Source organism: Globicephala melas, chromosome 2 (assembly GCF_963455315.2).
Source record: "Globicephala melas chromosome 2, mGloMel1.2, whole genome shotgun sequence".
Taxonomy (NCBI): Eukaryota; Metazoa; Chordata; class Mammalia; order Artiodactyla; family Delphinidae; genus Globicephala; species Globicephala melas.
Genome location: NC_083315.2, coordinates 127269837 through 127295731, shown reverse-complemented (window position 1 = coordinate 127295731; position 25895 = coordinate 127269837).

Genomic DNA, 25895 nt, shown 5'->3' with positions numbered 1-25895 from the left:
ACAGACAGAAGTGGAAGCCAAACACCTTGCCTAGAATGTTTAATTATTAAAAACTCATAAGTTCTTCCTAACAAAGAAGGGAGAAGGTTTACTCACAAGAGTTAAAATAGTCATAGAACAGATCAGGTACAGTAGCTTAATCTTATTACTTAATCTCTTTCATTTTTTCCGGTGCTTATTTCCTGGGCCAACATTTTGTTTTTTGCTTACAGAGTCACCAGTTGACTCATTCCTAGAGTTTTAGAAACTAGAGTCCTAGAGTCCTAGAGTTTTAGAAATTCTCCATTCCTTGGTTTTCAGTAACTTACCCTTCCTTCTCTGTAGTTGGAATAAGGGGTTTAAACATTCCTACTCTGAAATAGTGTCGTTAACTATTCAGATTCCTGACAGCTATAGAGCACCCATGTGCCTGACACTGTTCTTGGAAATTTGAGGTGCTTCCTCTCTTGAATGCAACTTCCTGTCTGGCAGATATTGAGGTAAGGGTTCAAGTTTGGTGTCCCTCCTTCAAATACAACTTCTCTAGTCATTGACTTGTTTCAACAGTGGTTTCTGAGCACCTACGAAGCACCAGGCTAGTAATTCTCAATATAATTAGTTAGTCAGTAACTGCTACTCTGCTAGTTTGGCTGCAGGGCCAGGAGTACATGAATAAAATAACTAACGCTCATCATGATAGCTAACACTCATACAGGGCTTAAGAAGGACCAGGCACAGTTCCAAGGGCTTTATGTACGTTAAACCATTTGATTCAACACCAACCCTCAATTTACAGTTAAAGGAACTGAGGCACAGAGAGGTTAAGATACTTGCCTGAGCTCACACAGCTTGTAAACCAAGATCTGAACCCAGGCAGCTAGGTTCCAAGTCCACATTCTTAAACACTGTGCTACATTGATTCTCATATGATTAGGTTAATGGTAGCCCAGGAATGTTGTTATTTAAAAAGCAGACAAATGTTTTCCCCAAATGCCAACCCCAGCAAAAATCATTTATGAAACTATATTTTACCTCTCATAGTCATGAGCAAAGAAATGGTTAAAATGAGCTGCTTCATGTGTTCTGTAATTCTGAGCAGTTCTGTATGTTGAGTGCATCCATTACTTAGCAGAATGTGACTGCTGACTCTGCCATTCAGAAGAATCACACTGAAGCTGAAGTGGTAATAATTCAAAATTGACAAGCTTGGAGAGACTTGAAAAGCCAGGCATGTTATTAGCATTTAATGGCATCAAGTATTTAATAGACCATAGTAGAAAGTATTACAAGAATGAATCTCAATAAATCAGCAGATTCCATGAATATTTGGGGGCTAAGAATTTTTAAAGTATTTTACATATAAGTGGTGGTTATTCCTGGAAATGAATCCCTTAAGTTGACAAAATAGGTGTTTTGTTTTTTGGGTTTTTTTTTTTTTGACAGAATAGTTTTAGGTTTCTTAAAATGTTTATTTTTAGAACGGTTCAACTAGAGCAAAAATAATTTAAACCTTAAAAAATGGTTCAACACTACATTGCTCTAAAGATACAACACAGACTTGTTAAATAATGAGAAAAATAAAAATTAACTTTCTAATTATCATATAAAGACATGTGACACTGTTATATAAAAGTAAAAAATAATGACAATTGCATATCAGCTCAATATAATCCTTATGAAAGATTTTTAAGTCTTGATGTAAGTAAATTCTATTAGTTCCTACCTGTGAGTCAGTTTTGGTAGAACTGGCATGCTAGGCTGAGACTAGGATACTAGAAGACTATTTTACTGAAAGAAGTACTAAAAATAATGTACATTCCTTTCTTGTTCAATTCAGTATGTCAGTGACCCCTAAAAAATGAGGGAGACCCAAGTCATTTCCAGTTGGAAGATGTCACATAAAATTGGCATTTCCGGGCTTCCCTGGTGGTGCAGTGGTTGAGAATCCGTCTGCTAATGCAGGGGACACGGGTTCGAGCCCTGGTCTGGGAAGATCCCACATGCCACGGAGCAACTAGGCTCGTGAACCACAACTACTGAGCCTGCGCATTTGGAGCCTGTGCTCCGCAGCAAGAGAGGCCACGATAGTGAGAGGCCTGCGCACTGCGATGAAGAGTGGCTCTCGCTTGCCACAACTAGAGAAAGCCCTCGCACAGAAACGAAGACCCAACACAGCCAAAAATAAATTAAAAAAAAAAAAATTGGCATTTCCATCATCTCTCAAAAACCACCCAACAAAAAACAAAGGAAAGGAGAAACTGAAATAAAAATCTCAGCTTAAAAAAAAACACCTGTTTTCAATTTAACCACAAAATAGGTGGAAGGGGTACAAAAGCAGTGGAGTTTGAGCAAAGACATGAAAGGAAGCTGAGAGAGGGCACCCAAGGCTACATATCTCAGAAAGAGCTTAATAGTGCAACCAATGAGATGCACGTACTGAGGTGAAAAATCAATAGCTCCGTTTGTACAACAATGGAAGTAAGGTGGTGTTATGGGTTGAATTGTGTCTCTCCAAAAGATGCGTTGAATTCCTAACCTCGGGTACCTATGAATGTGACCTTATTTGGAAATAGAGTTTGAAGACATAATCAAGGTAAAATGAGGTCATACTAGATTAGAGTGTGCCCTAATGCAATGACTGGTGTCTTTATAAGACAGAAGTTCGGACACAGAGACACAGAGAGGAAAAAGCCACGTGAAGGTGAAGACAGAGATCGGAGTGATGCATTTACCAGCCAAGAAACACCAGGGTTGCTGGCAGCCACCAGGAGCTAGTATGGAGGCATGGGATGGATTCTCCCTCAGAGCCTCTAGAAGGAGCCAACCCTGCCAACACCTTGATTTCGAACTTCTAGCCTCCAGAACTGTGACACAATACATTTATGTTGTTTTAAGCCACCTGATCTGTAGTACTTTGTTATGGGAACTCTAGCTGTCTAATACAGATGGGTAGGCTGGTAGAGTGAGTTTCCCTGGACCTAGTTGGTTTTTTTTAACTATTATTTTTATTTATTTATTTATTTATTGGCTGCACCCTGTGGCATGTGGGATCTTAGTTCCCTGACCAGGGATTGAACCCATGTCCCCTGCAGTGGAAGCACAGAGTCCCAACCACTGGACCATCAGGGAAGTCCCAACCTAGTTTGGTTTTGAGTAGCAGAGAAGGTAGAACTAAACTAGAATCCCACAAACAAGCCATATTCGCAGGAAGTCATATGTTCATAAGGAGAGAAAAGAGACTACACTGTGAACAGCTCTGCACTGCCTATCTTCACTGGCTGGGGAGGAGAAAAGGCTAAAATATCTCACATGCAAAACCCTGGGTCAAAAGAAAAATTCTCCATGATATAGAAGGTGTCCTTGGCCTCTTCACAAATAAATAAATATTTATATATTTATTTATTTGTGAATAAATAAATTTATTTATTTCCTATAAATAAATATTTAATGTAGGAAAAATTCTCCTCACTCAAAGACAAGGAATGAAAAAGGAACCAACAAAGATATAAGGGAAAAAATGAAAAATGAACAGAAAAAAAAATGCTGATGAATAGTCACCATGAAAATGGTACCTCAGAGCAGATGAAAATTCTGAATACATATTTTGCCTTAAATTTTTAAAAAATGTAATGGAGCAGTTGTTTTCAGAAAGCAAGCATGAAATAAAGAAACAACACTCAGAGAAGTGGGAGGTGAGATGACTGAAGGAGCTGAAACATAAGCTGACACAGCTCAGGAAAGAAGTGAATGAAAAAGAAAAAATAAAACCATGGTAGAAATGTAATCAAAACCGGAAACAGGGTAAGGGTAAAAAGATACAGTATGGAACATAGCGGTCAGAAATGTGAAAAAGGTACAAATTGAAATGTAAACAAAGATCAAAATGTTCAGAGAGAACTTTATAAATATCAGAGCAGGAGTAGGCATTCAGTATTCACAAAATAAAAGGACCTGAGGACAACAACATGAATAATGGAAGAGAACAGACAGTTAAAGATATATTTCAAGAAAACTTTCCTGTAAGAAAAGAAGACGAATTTACAAATTGAAATTGCATAGCATATCCCACAAAAATCTTGACTCAGAATGTTTACCAAACTTTGAAATTTAAAGATTTTAAAATAAATATTATTTGATCAGCCAAGGGGGTTGGGGGTTAAAGGGAGGAATCAAGACATTTATAAGGGAGAAAAATCAAATTAGCCCCAGATTTCTCTGTGACAACGTTTAATATTAGAGAGTGTAGTGATACCTGGAAATTTCTCCCAGAAGGAAATTATATATTCCAAACTGTCATTCACTTCTAAAGGCAGTAAGCAGTTTTGAATATGCAGACACTCAGGAAATACTGTTTCCAAGAGCTCTTTCTGAAGAAACTATCAGAGGACAAATTTCAGTCAACCAAGACATAAACGGAAAAACTGCAGGAAAGAACCGCCTGTGAGCCCTAAATCTATTTAGTTGTGGAACTAGAACTAAAACAAAAGTGGGAATTATGATTATAGAACCGAATGTAAATGCTAAAAACTCTGCCAAAGGGGAAACAATGTGAATAAAAAAGTTGAGAGGGAAATGGAAAAAGGTAGGAGGTAAAGAATATTAATTTCTCCATTTTTTCTAGCTGAGGGCCACAAAATTTCTTTAAACTGAGAAATCAATTAATGAGAATATAGGAATAATTGTTACCCCCAAAAATGATATAATCTTTTTATAATAATATAATATAGATAATAGATAATTTAACTAAAATTAGGTGGAAAGGGAAGGGAGATAAAGAGGATGTACAGTATAATAATCTTATCAGTGTTCACAGTAGAGAATTAACAGATATTGACTAAAGAAATAGAAGATTAAGGATAGTATTAATCATCCTTAATAGAAAACTCTTGAATCAAAAAGGAAATAAAAATTGACATTTCAGAATACCTGAAATATAGCAATAATAAAAATACTACTAATCAGATCTTAGAGGTACAACTAAAACAGTGGTCCCAGGGAATCTCATAGTCTTTGATAACAGTTATGCCTAAATGAAAAGGAAAGAAAAAACAAAAACTTTAAACTCTGACAACTCAATATGTTAGGTTTATTTATTTTTGTTTGTTTCTTTTCTGAGGAAAACAGAATTAAGCAATAAAGATAAAAGTAGAGATTAGTGAATTAAAAAATGCAGTATCACCTCTTGATTAAAAACTCTCCCTAGAATAGGAATAGATGAATACTTCCTTAGTGTGACAAAAATGATTTCTCTCCTGGGACTTCCCTGGTGGCACAGTGGTTGAGAGTCCACCTGTCAATGCAGGGGACACGGGTTCAATCCCTGGTCCGGGGGGATCCCACATGCCACGGAGCAGCTAAGCCCGTGCGCCACAACCACTGAGCCTGCGCTCTGGAGCCCGCGAGCCACAACTACTGAAGCCCGCGCACCTAGAGCCCACGCTCTGCAACCGGAGAGGCCACTGCAATGAGAAGCCCGAGCACCGAAACAAAGAGTAGCCCCGCTCGCCACAACTAGAGAAAGCCCGCACACAGCAGCGGAGACCCAACACAGCCAAAAATAGATAAATAAAATAAAAAAAAATTTTAAAAAATGATCTCTCTCCCAATCTCAAAGCTGCATAGTGGGAACATGCTGGTTCTTCTCCCCACTCAGGGTCTTTACACTAGCTGAGTCCTCCTTAAACTCTTTGCTCCCACATCTCCCCAAGGCTGATTCCTCCTCCATGTTTGGGTCTTAGTTCAAATGGTACCTCCTCTGAAGGCCTCCCATGAAAATTCAGTGGAAGCATTCAGTGGAAGCCCCTGCATTTTTTAAAATTATAGACAACAGTACACTTCCCCCTAAATACTTCCTCCTTATTATTAACTAGAATTCAGTATTTGTTTATAGTTTTTATGTAAAATTTGTATACAACGAATACACACTTTAACGTTTGCTGAGTTTCAACAAACGCATATATTTACTGAGTTTTAACAAGTGCATACACCTGTGTAACCCAACCTCTATCAAAATATAGAATATTGGGCTTCCCTGGTGGCGCAGTGGTTGAGAGTCCGCCTGCTGATGCCGGGGACACGGGTTCGTGCTCCGGTCCGGGAAGATCCCACATGCTACGGAGCGGCTGGGCCCGTGAGCCATGGCCGCTGAGCCTGCACGTCCGGAGCCTGTGCTCCGCAACGGGAGAGGCCACAACAGTGAGAGGCCCGAGTACCGAAAAAAAAAAAAAAAATATATATATATATATATATATATAGAACATTAATATTACCCCAAAAGTTCCCTCATGCCCCATCCCAGTTAATCCACACTTCCATGCCCTTAGAAGCTATAAATATTCTGACTTTTTCCACCATAGATTAGTTTTGCTTGTTCTAGAATTTCACATAAATGGAATCATAAAGTATGTACTCTTTTGTGTATGGTGTCTTTTGCTCAGCATAATGTTTTTGAGATTCATCCATGTTGTTTTATATATCAGTGATTTATTTTATATTGCTGAGTTGCATTCTGCTAATACCACAGTGTATTATTCCATTCTCATATTAATGGATATATAGGCTATTTCCATTATAGATAAAGCTGCTCTGAACATTTTATTAATATGTTTTCATTTTTCTGGGACCCAAGTAGCTATGTTTAGTTTTATAAGAAACTGCCAGACCTTTTCCAAAAAGGCTGTACATTCCCACCCACAATAGTTGAGCATTGCAGTTGCTCCACATCACCACCACCATTTGGTATTGTCAATTATTTTAGTTATAGCCTTTTGGTGGGTGTGTAAGCAATTTTATTTTTTAATTAAAATATTCTTCCTATTCCAAAAAGTATTTGCAGGTGACTAAAATCCATTTAAGATGAAAAAGCAAACACAAAAATCAGAGTGAAGAAAGAACAAGCATTCATAGGTATGATGAATCCAGGAAGTATTAGTACAAAGAAATAAATGCATGAAGTAAGTGCTTTGTAATTATTGAAGGTGGTTCACTTCATCAGACTCTGAGCATCTTAGTGGCCAAAACAAAGAGGAAAACATGACCAGTTACAGGATTTATGCTGTCCTTATGGTAAAAACTCATTAGCTGTTCAGGACAAGGAGTTTTTCCTGATACTGGGCATAAGGAATCTCTCCTGCAGGTTCTCACATAGAAGACCCTGAGTGATTCTGTAGTACATACTCTCAACTGTGTGTTCTATGATAAATATACATTGTGTATCAAATTACCCTTTTAAATATAACATCCCTCAATGCAATCCAAAGGCATGTAAGAGGTTATGACTCCAGAACAACCCCAAGAAATGAAGTGCAGCAGAGACTGTGAGCATTACCTCTCATACTAGAACTGAGATCATGCAAATCACCTTTTCTATTTTTTTTCCTCTGCCTCATAGTCTCTGTCTTATCTGAATTCATCCCTTTAATTCAAAGAATTGATGCATATTAAATTAATTTCAAATTATTCATATTTATTTATTGAAACATTATACTCTTATCTTTTCCCAAAAAATTATGTGTAATATTTCCTTTGCTTATGCGTTTTCACAGATGATCCTACGACCTCCCCAACTAGATTATAAATTCCCAAGGGCAATGGCCATTTTTATATTGCAGTCAACAGTAAATGTTGACTAAGATATTACTGGTAGAGAAGAAAATATGACATAAATATAAGCATTATGCAGTCATTCATGGGCAGCGTAACATTTACATTAAAATAGAAAATGTTTTTTATCATGCTAGGATAATACTAAAACACATGTAGAATACCATAAATCTGGTATAGTAGAAACCTAAACATAAAACTGTTTAGAAGTCAGCATTATTTTGTATATCCAATTATCTTTTTAGTTCTTTCCAAGTTAGGCCTTTAATAACTTTGCTCTCAAAAATTCTGAGAGGGAAGTGTTTTTATTTGAAAAAATTTTTCTTAATTGATTATAAGTATGCATGATACTTAAGGCACTCCTTCAGTATTAAATATTATCACCACCTTATTATGATGACAAAAGCTACTGGTGGCAAACACTGCATGCTGGCTGACCAGCCAACATTTCCAACACCCTTCTCCCTTGCCTGCCTCTACTGAAGAAGGCATAAAAGTTAAAAACTCAATTTCCTAGTTGTCTTGACAGCATGGTGTGCTCACATGACACAGTTTGACCAATAGGACACAGGTAAAAGTGTGCTGTATCTTTTTTTTAATTGAAGTATAGTTGATTTACAATATCGTGTTAGTTTCAGGTGTACAAAACAGTGATTCAGTAATTTTTGCAGATTATATTCCATTATACGTTATTACAAGATACAATTGTAATTGTATACAATTATGCAATTGTAATAGATACAATTATACAAGGTATAATTCCCTGTGCTATGCAGTATATCCTTTTTGCTTCTCTATTTTATATATAATAGTTTGTATCTATTAATCCCATACCCCTAATTTGTCCCTCCCCCATTTCCTCTCCCCTTTGGTAATCACAAGTTTGTTTTCTATGTCTGTGTCTGTTTTGTACATACATTCATTTACATCATTTTTTAGATTCCACATATAAGTGAATAGTATTTGTCTTTCTCTGACTTATTTCACTAAGCATGGTATACTCTAGGTCCATCCACATTGCTGCAAATGGCATTATTTCATTCTTTTTCATGGCTGAGTAATATTCCATTATATATATATATATATATATATATATATATATATATGTCACATTTTCTTAATCCAGTCGTCTGTTGGTGAGCACTTGGGTTGCTTCTATGTCTTGGCTATTGTAAATAGTGCTGCTTTGATCATTGGGATTCATGTATCTTTTCAAATTAGTGTTTTTGTTCTTTCTGGATATATGCCCAGGAGTAGAATTGCTGGACCATATGGTAGTTCTATTTTTAGTTTTTTAAGGAACCTCTATACTGTTTTCCATAATGGCTGTGCCAGTTTACATTCCCATCAAAAATGTGCCCTTTTCTCCTCACCCTCTTTGACATTTGTCATTTGCAGACTTTTTGATGGTAGACATCCCGACAGCTGTGAGGTGATATCTCATTGCGGTTTCTTTCTTTCTTCCTTCCTTCCTTTCTTCCTCCCTTCCTTCCTTTCTTCCTCCCTCCCTCCCTTCCTTCCTTCCTTCCTCTCTCTCTCTTCCTCTCTCCCTCTCTCTCCCTCTCTCTCTCTCTCTCTCTCTCTTTTGGCTGTGTTGGGTCTTCGTTGCTGCATGCAGGCTTTCTCCAGTTGCAGCTAGAGAGGGCTACTCTTTGTTGTGGTGCGCGGGCTTCTTGTTGCAGTGGCTTCTCTTGCTGTGAAGCATGGACTCCAGGCATGTGGGCTTCAGTAGTTGTGGCGCGTGGGCTCAGTAGCTGTGGCTCGCGGGCTCTAGAGCGCAGGCTCAGTAGCTGTGGCGCATGGGATTAGTTACTCCACGGCATGTGGGATCTTCCTGGACCAGGACTTGAACCCGTGTACCCTGCATTGGCAGGCGGATTCTTAACTACTGCGCCACCAGGGAAGTCCCTCATTGTGGTTTCGATTTGCATTTCTCTAATAATTAGTGATGTTGAGCACCTTTTCATGTGCCTGTTTGCCATCTGTATGTCATCTTTGGAAAAATGTCTATTCAAGTCTTCTGCCCCTTTTTTGATTTCATTATTTGTTTTTTTTTTGATATTGAGTTGTATGTGCTCTTTGTATATTTTGAATGTTAACCCCTTGTTGGTCACATCATTTGCAAATATATGAACCCATTCCTTGGGTTGTCTTTTCATTTTGTTGATGGTTTCCTTTTCTGTGCAAAAGTTTTAAGTTTGATTAGGTCCCATTTCTTTATTTTTGCTCTTATTTCTTTTGTCTTAGGAGACTGACCCAAGAAAATATTGCTATGATTTATGTCAGAGTGTTCCATCTAGGAACACTCTGTTCTCTTCTAGGAGTTTTATGGTTTCAGGTCTTACATTTAGGTCTATAAACCATTTTGAGTTTATTTTCATATATGGTGTGAGGGAATGCAGTGTGCTGAACTTCCTATTTTCCTCCCCCACTTTCCATTCTAGTACCTAAAAGTAACACTTGGCAGTACCAGAGCCACATTTTAACCATAGGACAAAGGTTCATAACTAGGGATGGGAGACTGGCAAGATGAAAAAGAGCTCGGATCCATGATAACATACCTGAATCTCCATATTACCTATGATTTCCTACTGTGGTGGCCAGGTTGATCCCCAGTGACCCTCAGCTCCTGGTATTCATACCTTTGAGTAGTACCTTCCCACAATGAATCAGGGCTGGCCTGTGTGATCAGTAGAATAGAGCAGAAGTGATACTGTTTGACTTCTGATGCTGGATCATAAAAGGCCTCGCAGCTTCCGCTTTGCTCTCTTGGATTGCTCACTCTGGGAAAAGCTAGCAGCCATCCTTTGAAAACATTTAAGGAGCTTTGTGGAGAGGCCCATGTGGAGAGAAAACGAGGATTCCTGCCAACAGCCAGCACCAATTTACCAATCATGAAAGTGAGCCACCTTGGAAGTATATCCTCCAGCACCAGTCAAGCCATCAGATGACTACAACCATGAGAGCTGACAGTTATCTCATCAAAGACCTTAAGACAGAATTACCTAGCCAAGCTAGTCCTGAATTCTTGAACTATAGAAATCATGAGCAAGAATAAATTATTATTGTTAACTTGTGGTTTTCTCAGGGTATATGCCCAGTAGTGAGATTGTTGGGTCATATGGTAGTTCTATTTTTAGTTTTTTAAGGGACCTCCATACTGTTCTCCACAGTGGCTGTATCAATTTACACTCCCACCAACAGTGCAAGAGGGCTCCCTTTTCTCCACACCCTCTCCAGCATTTATTGTTTGTAGATTTTTTGATGATGTGAGGTGATACCTCATTGTAGTTTTGATTTGCCTTTCTCTAATGATTAGTGATGTTGAGCATCCTTTCATGTGTTTGTTGGCAATCTGTATATCTTCTTTGGAGAAATGTCTATTTAGGTTTTCTGCCCATTTTTTTCTTTAAATTTATTTTATTTATTTTGGCTGCACTGGGTCTTTGTTGCTGCACCTGGGCTTTTCTCTAGTTGAGGTGAGCAGGGGCTACTCTTTGCTGTGGTGCACTGGCTTCTCATTGCAGGGGCTTCTCTTGTAGAGAAGCACGGGCTCTAGGTGCACTTGTTCTAGAATGCAGGCTCAGTAGTGGTGGCGCACAGACTTAGTTGTTCTGCGGCATGTGGGATCTTCCCAGACTAGGGTTCAAACCTGTGTCCCCTGCATTGGCAGGCAGATTCTTTTTTTTTCTTTCATATTTTCTATTTATTTTTGGTTGTGTTGGGTCTTCGTTGCTGCGCACAGACTTTCTCTAGTTGTGGAGAGCAGGGCTACTCTTTGTTGAGGTGCATGGGCTTCTCATTGTGGTGGCTTCTCTTGTTGTGGAACATGGGCTCTAGTTACGCGGGCTTCAGTAGTTGTAGCATGTGGTTTCTAGAACACAGGCTCAGTAGTTGTGGCACATGGACTTAGTTGTTCCGCGCATGTGGGATCTTCCCAGACCAGGGATTGAACCAGTGTCCCCTGCATTGGCAGGTGGATTCTTAACCACTGCACCACCAGGGAAGCCCTTCTGCCCATTTTTGGATTGGGTTGTTTTTTTTTTTTTGATATTGAGCTGTATAAACTGCTTGTATATTTTGGAGATTAATCCTTTGTCCATTGCTTTGTTTGCAAATACTTTCTCCCATTCTGAGGGTTGTCTTTTCATCTTGTTTATGGTTTCCTTTGCTGTGTAAAAGCTTTTAAATTTCATTAGGTCCCATTTGTTTATTTTTGTTTTTATTTCCATTTCTCTAAGAGGTGGGTCAAAAAATATCTTACAATAGCCAGGACATGGAAGCAACCTAAGTGTCCATCGAAAGATGAATGGGTAAAGGAGATGTGGCACATATATACAACGGAATATTACTCAGCCATAAAAAGAAATGAAATTGAGTTATTTGTAGTGAGGAGGATGGACCTAGAGTCTGTCATACAGAGTGAAGTCAGTCAGACAGAGAAAAACAAATACCATATGCTAACACATATATATGGAATCTAAGAAAAAAAATGGTTCTGAAGAACCTAGGGGCAGGACAGGAATAAAGATGCAGACGTAGAGAACGGAATTGAGGAAACAAGGAGGGGGAAGGGTAAGCTGAGACGAAGTGAGAGAGTGTCATTGACATATATACACTACCAAATGTAAAATAGATAGCTAGTGAAAAGCAGCCACATAGCACAGGGAGATCAGCTTGGTGCTTTGTGACCACCTAGAGGGGTGGGATAGGGAGGGTGGGAGGGAGACGCAAGGGGGAGGGGATACGGGGATATATGTATATGTATAGCTGATTCACTTTGTTATACAGCTGAAACTAACACAACAATGTAAGGCAGTTATACTCCAATAAAGATGTTAAATATATATATATATATATAATTGTTTAATCCATGAAGTTTTAGGGATGATTTGTTATGCAGCATTAAGTAACAAATATATCACAATTCTTGTTATGTAAGATGAGTTTAAGCCAATGTTACTTGGGTAACTTTTTATTTATAGCCGAACAATCTAAGTGATAAACTACTCTTGGAAATTTGAGACGTGGGGAAACAACTATAAAAGTTTCTTGTATGCTAATCCATCCTATAAACCGTATTCAAAGCAATATCAAACATCCTATAAACTGTATTCAAAGCAGTACCACTTTACGGAACAGAATGGGAAAAAATGATCCTCATCTCAAGAAACCTAAACACTAGCCCCAACTCTATCATTTGCCTATGACATTGGGCAAATCAATTGGAGATGCTCTTCTTCATTTGAATGATGAGGAAACTGGACTAGATGATTTCCATAGCTCCCTTTAACTCCTAAATTCTGACTCTGAGCTATAAGAGTTCATTGGTGCTGTTTTTCAGGGCTCTTGATAACCTTTAAAGAGAAAATTTTGCCTATCAAGTTAGTGTAATAATAATCAATTCTGGGGAAAATGCAAGGTTATTGGCACTAACATACTATTTTGGGGAAAATAAATTGGTTTAATCCTCTTAGAAAGCAATTTGGTATTATGTCAGTGGTCTTTTGTTTTTAAGTCAGTATTCTAACAGAAAAGAATGACATTGTAATCTTAAAAGTAGAACACATAGTATCCTTACAAATTATGTTTAAGAGTTTATAACATGGGGAAATATATTTTCATACTAAGAAAAAATTGAAAACCACTAGAAATATCTATCTTAGTAGTTTTCTTTGGGTGGTGAAACTAGAGATTATTTTCCTCTCTGCCTCCCATTGTTTTTGTATTTTCCAAGTTTTTCATCCATGGCTCACTTTCATAATTTTAAAGCCTTAATGAGAGACTAGAGAAGGTACAATTCAAAGAGGAAAATTAGAAAGAATGAAAAAAATTAAGAAAAAAAGGCAAGAGGGTGACTTTGGGTACATTAAATAAGCCAGGATCTACTGTGAGTAGGTTGGCAGTTGATCAAGAGCAGATGTTGGCAGTAAGACAGGCTAGTGAAAGAAGAAGCAGTTTGATGAGGCTATGACTTGGAAAATTGGATTAGGAAATAATCGAACACATATGGCACAAACCCAAGAGGAATAGAGGATTAGGAATATGGCAAATCTCAGGAGTCAAGGCCATAGGAAGTGAAAAGTGAAACACAGAACAGAATATATGGACATAGTGATCACCTAAATAACAAGTGGAATAGAACGACTAAGTAAACATTCAGTGTAGGTGTTGCTGTAATATGCATATTTAAGTGAACCAAGAGACCACAAAATCACACACAAAAAAGCAAGGATTTTTTTTTTTTTACATATAGTGGCGTGTAAGCACTAGGTTACAAACGATTGGGCATTATTTGGAGCATAGCTGTTGTTAGTTTTGCCTCTAGGTTGCTATATAATAATGTCACTTCTGTGGTTGGTGAGCATAAGAAGAGATTGGACACCACGTTTGGTACTCGCTTTCATTTTCTGGGAGCTGAGATTAGCCAGGAGACCAACAGTGAGCATGGACAATAACATCCCCAGAAAGTGTGTATGATTTCAAAACATGAGGGAGGGGCTGTGTCAACTTGTTGAAGGCCTAGGAAGGAACTTCTCTTTGGGATTTTTAGATTCAGATGTTTTCCCTCTGTATGTCTCCTCACCAAATTGAAATTAATTCATACTTCAGTACAGAAACCTATAGGTTGAGTATCTGTAAGAAAAGAGGACAGTACTTATAAGAGTTGTTTTGAAACTACAAATCAAAGCAACAGAGAAAAGTTCTGCTTTAGCTTTAGCTTTAGCTCTCTGGACTGGATGTAACCTGGAGACAAAACTAAGCCAAAACAAACATATCATTAGCTTAACATGCCAGCATACTTCCTTACACCAGTGCAGTGCTCTATAACATGGTAAGTGCACGGTTCTTGCTAATCTCACCAACGGATCCTCCGTTTGTTGTTTTCGTCCCCATCCTCTAAGTATGGGCATTCTGTTTGGATTGGTCCTTGGTGCCCCATCCTACACTTTCTCCTGGGGACAACTTATCCACATCCATGGCAATGCACCGAACGCGTATTGAGCACCAACTATACTATACACCAGGACACACCAAGAACACATTGTCCATGACCCAGAGAAAAACACTTGAATAACAACAATATAATGTTGTAAGTGCTCCACTAAAGGTTAATGAGAATCATGGGAGCAGAAAGAAGGGCGTGACTGACCTCTGAGAAGTTTTCACAGAAGGAGATATTGTTAAAGAATGACCAAAATGTTCAAAGGTGGTTATGAGAATTTCAAGCTAAGAAGACAATGAGTGCAAAGACACAGCATAGCATGTTTGGAAAAGGACAAGAAGTTTGGTGTGAAGAACTTAGGGGAGCTCGAGGAGGTAGAAGGAAGTGAGGCTGGAGATAAAACGAGTGCTGTGGAGAGTTCTTCTAAGCCCTGGTAATAAGTTTCAATTTTATTCATTACGTATTGAAAGCCATTAAAAGGGGTTAAGCAAGAAAGAGACAAGGTCATATTTGTATTTTAAAACAATCCCTTTGGTAGCAATCTTGATGTTCCTTTGCTAAGACCCAAGCAGGTAAAAAGCATTTCAATAATCCAGGTGAGGAATGATGGAAGCCTAAACTAACAGAACGGCAGTGGGAGATGGAGAGGAACGGTGGATTCAAGAGCACTGATCAGCTCTATAAGAAAGAATGTAGGGGGTAAAGAGAGGAATCCACCAAAGGCAAGTTTTTAGCATAATCAGCTGGTTGGATGTGATATCACTAAATGAGACAAAGAATATAAGGCAAGTATGAGAGAGACGAGGCAAAGGAAACGAAGAAAAACCGTATCTATTTTGACATGGTGAGTTGGAAGAGTCCACTGGGATATCTGAGGGCAGATACCCTGTGAACAGTTGAATATAAGAATGTGGAGCTTAGAAATAAATATGGGGGTTAAAGCCATCAGCAAGTGACAGCTTCAGCAATGAAAAGAAATGAAATCATCCAGGAAATATAGGATGGAAAGTATCTACTTTTATCTAGATATTCACATTTTTTCTCCCACACTCTACTCTTAGAAAATCTATGTTCTCTATCGTCATTTATTACCAGACTTTTCCATTTGGACATCACAACCATGGCCACCAACATACATGAATCTAATGGTATTGTCTGTCAAAAACGGTTAAATATTGGAATTAGATATGTTTCAACCTTAGTAATTGGCATTTCACAACTGTGTTATCACAGCAGTTTCCTGGCTTCCTTATAATTCATATTGCCAAATATTTCTCATCTCTTTTCTTCATATATGATTCCTCTGCTCAAAACCCTTTAGAGGTGCCCCATTCATCACTACAGCCAAGCTAAGCCCCACACTCAATTTCCATCACTTCTCAACATTATTCTCCACCTTACAGGGCCCCTCAGTGTCCTTGGAACCAACCCCCAGGGTTCATTCCATCCTTGGTTCATGCTGTACCCCTAATCTGTAATTTCCTCTTCTCAGCTTATCCAAATCCCATTGAACATTTCAAGCAGTATTTCTCAACTTTCTGACCATTTCCCTTTGATAAAGCTAACTCAAAACCCATTCTCAACCTGTTTCCTCCTTGTCTCCTTCCACTAGAGAGGCTGGAAAAGTTCAGTGTTTGTTTTCTGAGCCTCCTTTGGAACTAGGAGAGACCACGTGACACGGTTCTGGCCAACAGTACTGCTCCCTTCTCCTTCTTGCCTTAAAAATGGGCACAGGTACCCAGAACTGCAGCAACCATCACGGGATCATAAACAAACAAGTCAGTCCGTTTAGTATCACAGCCTGGTAAAACACAGATTGGGAGGTCCTTGATTCCATCCCTAGGCCATACCAGGCCAGGATTGCCTACCTCTAGACTTAAACTATATGAGAAAATAAGCCCTTAATTGTTTAGGCTACAGTTGCCTGTCTTTGTTTGTTGTTTTTTGCTGAAGAAAAAAATTCCAAATTGATATACATGGCATGCTCCCATTCTTTATTTTCAAACAGTAAGGTACCCTGAATAGCTAATAAATTCATGTGAGTCTTTTTATGCACAAAAATTAACATTTACTTGATAGTTCCAACATGAATCTAATAAACAGTCAGCTAAGATATGTAGACACACATATCTTCCACCAATTACAGCTTTTTGCAGAAGCTATTCTCTCTGAAGTTCACGGAGTCTAGGAGAACCAAACATTAAGACACATTAGTTAAAGGGAGAGTTTCAGTTCTTCAATAGCAATGTGTTTAAGTTATTCTGTAAGTATTTAGTTCTCCTTTACTGCAACTAAAAAGAGAGTTCTAAGTTATCGAATTTTTATATATTAACATTTTGCTTTCCCTCTAAAAAGAGATGAGCGACCCCTCACAGTAGAGTACTGAAGTATTCTCTATCCTGATTTGCACAGATGAGCATTCCATGCTGTGGTAGGCATCCTCTAAAGAGGCCCTCAATGTTCCCCACCTCCTGGTAGTTACACTCCTGTTTAATCTGCTCCCCTATAGTGTGGGCTGGATTTAGTAGCCAGGTCATATGGTAACTCTATGTTTACCATTTTGAGGAACTACCAAACTGTCTCACCAAAGTGGCTGCAGCATTTTACATTCCAGATAAACTACTTCTTATCTATAGAGCAAAATGCAAATTATTTAACCTGAGTTTCCCATCATTTATAAAATGGGATAATTCCAAAGGTAAAGACTAACATTTGTTAAGTACTTACATGCACCTGTATGGTTCTAGGTAATTTCTAAGATTTTACTAATTTAATCCCCTGTGGTATGATTGTCAGATAAAATAAAGGACACTCCAGGAAATTTAAATTTCAGATAAAAAAATAAATTTTTTTTAGTATGATTATGTCCTATGCAATTCTGCCCAAGGTCACATAGTAGTATGCGCTTTACTTGCCAGGGTGGGAATCCAGGCAGTCTGACTCTGGAAGGACTGCTGTTAATTTCCAGTAACTTCAAGCAGTTCTTGCAAGGCAAATTAAGTACATTTAAAAACATGGTACCCACAATAGTAAATTTCCAATAGATGTTAGTTCCCTTCCAGGTTTCTTCCTTCCCTGGCCTCCTTCCCTCACTACCCCCAACACTTTGGGTGCCCATAGTACTTGGCTTATACCTCTTTCATAGTAATATTCTACAGAGAGGTTGTCATTGTTGAATGGTCATAATTCCTGAATTGAGACTTCACGGAAAGTTATTTAAATATCAATTTACTATACCAGGTTATGGTAAGAATACCAACATCCTCAGGGAAAGCTTTAAGAAATAAACAATTACTTTATAAATGCATAACAGAAAAGTGAAAGTCCCTGTTCTCTCTAAATTGGCACTTGACTTCTAATTTTGTTCTTTAAAAGTAAGTCTTTAATTAATAATCAAGAACATCAAACTTGATTGGAATACTAAGAACATTAATCTAATTATATTCCTATATTATGAATGCCAATTGTTTAAGTATATTAACAGCAATTCTGTATTTCTCAAATACATTAGTCTTTAGGATTCACCCCAAAAGATTTGAAGAGATTTTTAACAAGTAGATCTCTAGCTTTCTGCAGTAATGAATGTGCCTTGAATCAGTCATTAAACAGAAAAAAGTCATACTTTTTATTTTCTTCTACATCTCAATGCTGTACGGAACGGCCACATCCATATAACTAAGTGGTCCACACTTGTTCACTCTCTGGAATTTTTTCTATTATGTTTGTAACTCGGTATATATTCATTCTTAGAATATTTAATATGGTGCAGAAGAGGAAACACTGTTACATATCCATTATTATCCTGAGATAACAGAGAAAATGTCTGCACATAAAGCTGGTTTTAATGTCATAGCAGTCATTTTTGACACTGTGTTTCCTGGGCCAACTACTCTTTTTTTCCAGCTGAAAATTATGTTGGCTGAGAGCCATGCCACAGAACCTCCACCCTGAAGAGTGACTCAGATAATTAGACAAAAGCATTTAAACCTCTTCAGGATATTTCCGGACTTCCCTCTTGACATTGCTTCCTCTTAGGCAAAGAATTGGGGGCTACACAGTTTGTGTAGTTGAAGGAAAAAAACTACCACCATTCATAAATCAACAATGCCTATTCTCAATCATCATCTTTAAAAAGGTACAACAAACAGTTGGTTCCTCAGCACCTTGAGAAAGTTTTTGCTCACTGACTATTTTTTTACGTACAGCATAATTTTTTTAAACATTTTATTATGGATGATTTCAAACATACCAATGATGAACACCCATGTACCCATTCACTCAGCTTCAACAATTACCAACTGATGGTCAATGTGGTTTCACCTATAAACCCACTCCCCACTCCCAGGTTATTTTATTTTATTTTTTAAATTTGTTTATTTATTTATTTTTGACTGCGTTGGGTCTTCGTTGCTGCGCGCGGGCTTTCTCTAGTTGTGGCGAGCGGGGGCTAATCTTTGTTGCGGTGCTCGGGCTTCTCATTCTGGTGGCTTCTCTTGTGGCGGAGCACAGGCTCTAGGTACGTGGGCTTCAGTAGTTGTGGCTCCGCGGCATGTGGGATCTTCTCGGACCAGGGCTCAAACCCGTATCCCCTGCATTGGCAGGCAGATTCTTAACCACTGCACCACCAGGAAGTCCCCCAAGTTATTTTTATTTTATTTATTTATTTATTTATTTGCGGTACGCCGGCATCTCACTGTTGTGGCCTCTCCCGTTGCGGAGCACAGGCTCCGGACACGCAGGCTCAGCGACCATGGCTCAAGCGCCCAGCCGCTCCGCGGCACGCAGGATCCTCCTGGACCGCGGCACGAACCCGTGTCCCCTGCATCGGCAGGCGGACTCTCAACCACTGTGCCACCAGGGAAGCCCCCCAAGTTATTTTAATACAAATCCTAGTCACATAATTTCGTCTTTAAGTATTTCGATGATGCTAGCATAAATTTTGAATTTTATTTCTGTTTTAATTTTTTAATTATTAAATTAGAGGGAAAAGGGAAAATAGAGCTAACATCTATTGAGTGCTTACCATGCCAGGTGTTATGCTAGAGACTTTCTCCTAAATTACCACTTTTAATGATAAAATCCTGCTGGGGGAACATTGCCAGTCCCATGTTTAGAAAAGGAAACAGACAAAGAGATAAATTTTCCAGCATTACTTAGCTACTGAGCAGCAGGGCTAGGATGCAAACCTGGGTCTGTCTGACTCAAAACCTTATGCTCTTTCCCCAAATCTACCCTGTCCTAAAAACGCCTGTGAAAAGGTAGGAATTGTCTTATATAACCTATTTGAGGAGAGGAGCATCTCTTCCACCTTCAGTCCTCCCTCCATGCTATGAATGGTATTCACAACATATACACAGGATGTTTCCAGAGCCTAATTCCAGTAGTATTTCTAACACTGTAATCCAGAATCTAAAAGTCACACAGTTTCCTAAGTCAGTATTTTGATGATCTGGAAAGCAACATGCACTCTGAGGTGTACCAGTAGGCTACATACTTTAGGTTTTATTAGGATGGGATGTGCATCAAGAAACAAACAAACAAACAAAAACAAAAAGAAAACCACCACAGCCTAGAAATTGCCATAGGTGTGGAAAAAGAAATATTAACATGTCTAAGCATATGGAAACAATAACTATACTAATAACTATACATACCATACAGAAAGATTAGTTACCCAGGATGTAACTTAGAAAATTTGCCGTGCTAGTCTAAAATCTATACTCCAAAAAGAAGTAAATAAAATTTTTTTAATTTAAAAAAATAAAATAAAAACTATACTCCATTCAATGAAATGTCTAACAAATAATAAAAGAGTACCTGTTAGCATTTACTTAAAATATTTTCTCCAAGGTGTCTCTATTTAAGTAAAAAAAAAAGAATAAAAATTTAATTTTTGTTCTATAACTCAAGTTTGTCTCAATGACAAAAAATAAGACTTAAGATTCCTCAACTAGGTTCCTAAATACTAGGTTCCTGTATGAGATGCCTTCATTCATTACCTTAAATCAATATTATCTATGAATTGGAGAGAATAAAAAATGCAATTCAATCTTATAAAAAGAATTCAAATCATAAAGATAAGCAATCAAACACAAAAGGGTGAGAAATTTTCACATACCAGTACTAGTGTTTACTTTGCGATACCTACCTATCTTTACCCCCAAACTTGATCATTACAGCTCAGATTTTTTAAATTTCAAAAATAAGCCACAATGCAATGTGTTCATTTCAGCTGTAGGCTCAAGGTTCCTAGGAAATAATTCATGACTTATGAAAAAACTCAAGTGTATCAAATAGAAATACTATGTGTCAATAGCTACCAGCTTCCCAGGTTTGTCCTGTTAAGTCTATAAATGAGTCATCAGTTATTAACCTCAAAAATCTTGTTTTAAAAGTGGATTAAGAATCACTATTGGTTACCTAGAGCTAGATATAAATACAAAGATACTGACATAATGCCCTACTACCAGATCACTACATATTTTCTTAGTTTGAAGTATATAACTACTACTTTTAATATCCCTAAATATGTGTTGAAAAAAATGAATGAATCCCAAGCACTAATAGTAAAAGAATTCTTGTTTTTAAAAAAGCTTGTATTTTAAATTTACTTATAGCAAGGAAGAAGATTTTTTTAAATAATTCAACATTAAATTCTCAAAGTCAAAGCCTCAGAAAAAGGAAAGTTGTGGTTCATAGCCACTGACTCATTTCCTTAGATGATTCAACCTCCTGGCTTTAACACTGCCTTGCCTTCCCCTCCCCTTTTCAATTTTAACGCAGTACAGGGTGGAAATAAACCTCTGACACTATAGAGCTAGCTTTCCTGTGCTACCACATCATAATCTTTGAAATAAACTAAGTCTTTCTACAAGCTTTTATACATGTTTGATATTGAACTCCTATTATATAATTCAATTAACAGTGACTCAAACTCAAACACGCTATGTGGATTTTTCCAAAAGTTTTTGAAAAAATTCAGAGGTGTTTTTTCCACCTCTTAGAAATGTCACTGGCACAAAAATGGTTTCATTAAAATGCGTATCTTTCTGCTACCCCGCACAACCCTTTGAAAATAAGCTTGTGCTTCACTTTGTTTTTCCATGTATTCTTTAAATATTTATATACTTCAAATGTTGAGTTCCTTATGAATATGTTCATGAGCTTACCTAATGCAAAGTCAAGACCCACAAAGACAAATGAAGAGAACTAAACATGAATGCACCAAAGGCATGTCTACACACGCCCAAAACAGAACACATCCGGCTCATCCTCTCCAAGTAAGGGCAAGATGGTATCTAGCCAGCTACAACAGAGCTCAGAAACCATGTGTACGGATGCTGCTGTTGAAAAAGAACAGCTTGCAAACCATCCCCTAATCGAGGGCATGTAGAGATATAGTTCAAACTAAGTTGATGTCACCTTATCTAACGCAAGATAGAAAAGAATGCCTCTTCCTTCTCACCATCTGTGCCCCACCCCCTACCCCAAAGCCTTCCTTGTCAACCAGGCCCTCAGGTGCTAGTGGATATATAAAGAAGAATGTTTGGGAGTTATTTAAAATTGCCAACTCTTTCATTCATTGGAGGGAATCACCTTCCTCATACACTTCAAACAAGTCCCTGTCCCTCCAAAATATTGCTTTGTCCCCAGAAGCACCCACAATCACCTGATAAATTGGCTTAATGACAGACAGATCTCCTGGATCACTGCCACCATGTCTTACTGGGTTCCATGTTTAAAAAAAAAAAAATTTTATTGCAGTTTGTTAGAACCTTCCCTTCCTAAAGGCTGTTGCTTTGAGGTCAGTAAGACTTGGGTACGAATTATCGGCTCTCCCATTTAATAGCTGTGGTATCATGGACAAATTACTTAAATTTTGTCCATGAAGTTTCTTACCTGTAAAATGAGAGATAATACCACCTATTTTGCTAGTCTGTTGTGAGGGTAACATTTAAAGCCTGCAGCACACTGGCAGACACACAATAATTATTCAATAACATATGCTGTTATTTAATACTATACACCATTTTGTCATCTTGTAGAATTTCCCCCTCTAACTCCTAAATCACTGCGGAAGAAATATCCTGAACTGTTGCTGACAGAAAGTATTGTGTCAGTTTGCAAATCTTAAGAGAAATTTCATAGTATATTGGTAACTCTGGGATTAGGTTAATCATGATGCCTGAATTTTAGAAATTCTTTTAAATTTCAGTCCATGGCTATATGATTGATAAATACAAATAAATTTTGTGTCTAGTCTCAGCCATATCGCTAATTGCTGTGATTTACTGGACAGGTCATAGCCACCACGGCTTATTTTCCACATTTGTGAGCTAGGGGTACCACCATCACATCTTTAATTATAGTGGGACTAGAATTACTTGGGCATGGTCACTGTAGGCATTTCCAAGAAGAGAGGTCTAACTAAGCAAAAACAACAACAAAAAAAGTAGCTTAAAGAAATTAAGATGAACATTTTTCAAATGGATTCTTTTTTTTCAATTTTCCTTTCTCTCTAGGAAATGGGTGGTAGGGAGCACATGCTCTTCATTCCCCACTCCACCCTCAATAATCAATACCTACTTATCTGAATAATGTTTTGAAAATTAAATGACCCTCTTCTATTACAGTGTTATCATCCCTTCATCTCCAGTTTTTCAGACCACTTCTATCAACAGCTTCTCTACTACCTCCTGTCTTTTTTGTTTCTGACCACTTCTCTCAAACTTACCTAAGGAAGATCTCAATGACTTTCTAATGTCAATTCCAAAGAACTTATTTTGTACTTCAGCTTTCTTGATCTCCCTGGAGGATATGACGTCACTGATATTCTGTTCCTTGTCTTCTCAGTCTTCTCTGTTAACACCCTCTTCTTCTACCCACCCCTTAAACATTGGTGTTCCCCAGGGAGGTGTTCCATCCTCTGCCCTTTATTCTTCTCACTCCCAGGAAATCTCACTAGCATCTATGGTTTCAAAAGCCATTTGCAAGCTAACTTCTAAACCTCTACCTGTAGACTAGATGTCCTATCTTGATATAGACTGGATATCTCCATGTAAATGTTCATGCCATAGGTGTCTAAAACTTGCTGTCAAAACTGGGTATGTCATCTCCTTCCTCCCCTTAAACTTGCTCTTTTCCCTCTATATTTCTATAATTATAACCTTCATTAGCAGTCATTCATGCAGACTTTCCCCCTTGTTCCCTCTCATTCCATTGGCCCAAACTTGTTTATTCTGCCTCTAAAATAGTGTTTTCCAAACCATAGTCCTTGGAACTCTTATTGGTTTGTTTGTTTAAATATTAGGGTTTGGTGATCAAATGAGTTTGGGAAATGCTGGGTTAAGGCAGGACTTCTGAGAATCTTCAATATACTGCTAAAGTGCCTTGTGAATCCCAAATGCAGTTAACAATATGAAGCGTTTCCCAAATAGCTTGGCAGCCCTTTTTCCAAGGATTATCTCCTGTGATCAGTGTGCCACAGAACATACTTCGCAAAATATCATTCAAGTATTTCTCAGATGTATCCTCTCCTCTCCACCACCATACCCATTGCTTCAACTAGGGAATTCTTTTTTTTTTAGCGGTACGCGGGCCTCTCACTGTTGTGGCCTCTCCCGTTGCGGAGCACAGGCTCCGGACGCGCAGGCTCAGCGGCCATGGCTCCAGGGAAGCCACCAGGGAAGTCCCCAAAGTTTTTGATTAATGAACCAAAAGCCTTTCTTTTCCCACTATCTTCAGTTGATAGACTAGTAATGTTTAAGATTTTTTTTTTTTTTTGCTGTACGCGGGCCTCTCACAGTTGTGGCCTCTCCCGTTGCGGAGCACAGGCTCCGGACGTGCAGGCCCAGCGGCCATGGCTCACGGGCCCAGCCGCTCCGCGGCATGTGGGATCTTCCCGGACCGGGGCACGAACCCGCGTCCCCTGCAACGGCAGGTGGACTCTCAACCACTGTGCCACCAGGGAAGCCCTCAACTAGAGAATTCTATCTCAACTTGTCTATACAGTAGGTTTCCTGCCTAGGATCTTTATACTCATCCTTTACACAGTATTTGGTGAGCTCCCTAAAGTGTAAACTTCATGCAATTTCATGCTTAAAAATCCCACAAGGTTTCCTAGTACCCAAATTATAGGATCCAAAGTCCTTAAAAAACCAAAGGCACTTCATGATCCAGCCCCTCATCATCTTTCTATCTTCATCTCACACCAGTCCACCCTAAACTCCAGGCATAATAAACTGTAAATTCCTGGTGGTGCTATGTTAACACTTTCTGGCTTTTGCACATAATGTTCTGCCTCAAATGTCAACCACCTCTTGTTTATCTGAATAATTCCTACTCATCCTTTAAAACTGACCTCAGATAGTCTTCTTCTGAAGCCTTCCATTCCCCAGTCAGAGGAAGGTGCCTCTCTGGTGTGCAGTCAATGCACTGTCTGTTATAGCACATCTTTGTAATTATCTGTGTACATGTTTCTATTTTTCAACTAGACTGTGACCTTCTTGAAGATTAAGGACATTTATTTATTCCTGCTATGGGGCCTAGTGCCGTGTCTGGAACCTAGTAGATGAATGCTTGGTGAATAAATGAATCAACATATACATTATCTTTTAACTGTTTCAATATTCTTTCTTTCTGAAAACTCATTTAAATGTATAAAGTATGGGTTTTTCTTGGAATTTTAGTATGGGACCTAGAAAGATGTGGCAAACTTCTGTAAAGGGCCAGATAGTAAACGTTTTAGGCTTTGTGGGCCATATGGTCTCTGTCCTAACTACTCAACCCTGCTGTCACTGTGCAAAAGCAGCCATAGACTGCACACAAATAAATGACCATGATTACGTTCCAATAAAACTTCATTTACAAAAACAGGCAGTGGGCCAGATTTGGCTCACAGATCATAGTTTGCCAATCCCTGGCCTAAGAAGTTCATCATATCTCAATGATCTTAACTGATATCCTCTAATGCAGTTACTGAAATTGTAGGCATGGTATCAGGAAGAAATGACCATCCTCAAAAAACGAACTGTCCAATATGATAGTCACTAACCACATGAAGTTATTGAGCACTGGAATGTGCCTAGTCCTAACTGAGATGTGCTTCAGGTATATAATTTTGTATACACTTGGATTTTGAAGATTTTGTGTGAAACAAAGAATGTGAAATATCTCATTAATAATTATTGTATACCGGTGACATTGAAATAATATATTTGATACATTGGGTTAAAAAATATTATTAAAACTGATTTCACCTGTTTATTTTTACTTTTTAAAATGTGACTTTTTTTTTTTTAAAGACTTTATTTATTTTTGCTGTGTTGCGTCTTCGTTTCTGTGCGAGGGCTTTCTCCAGTTGTGGCAA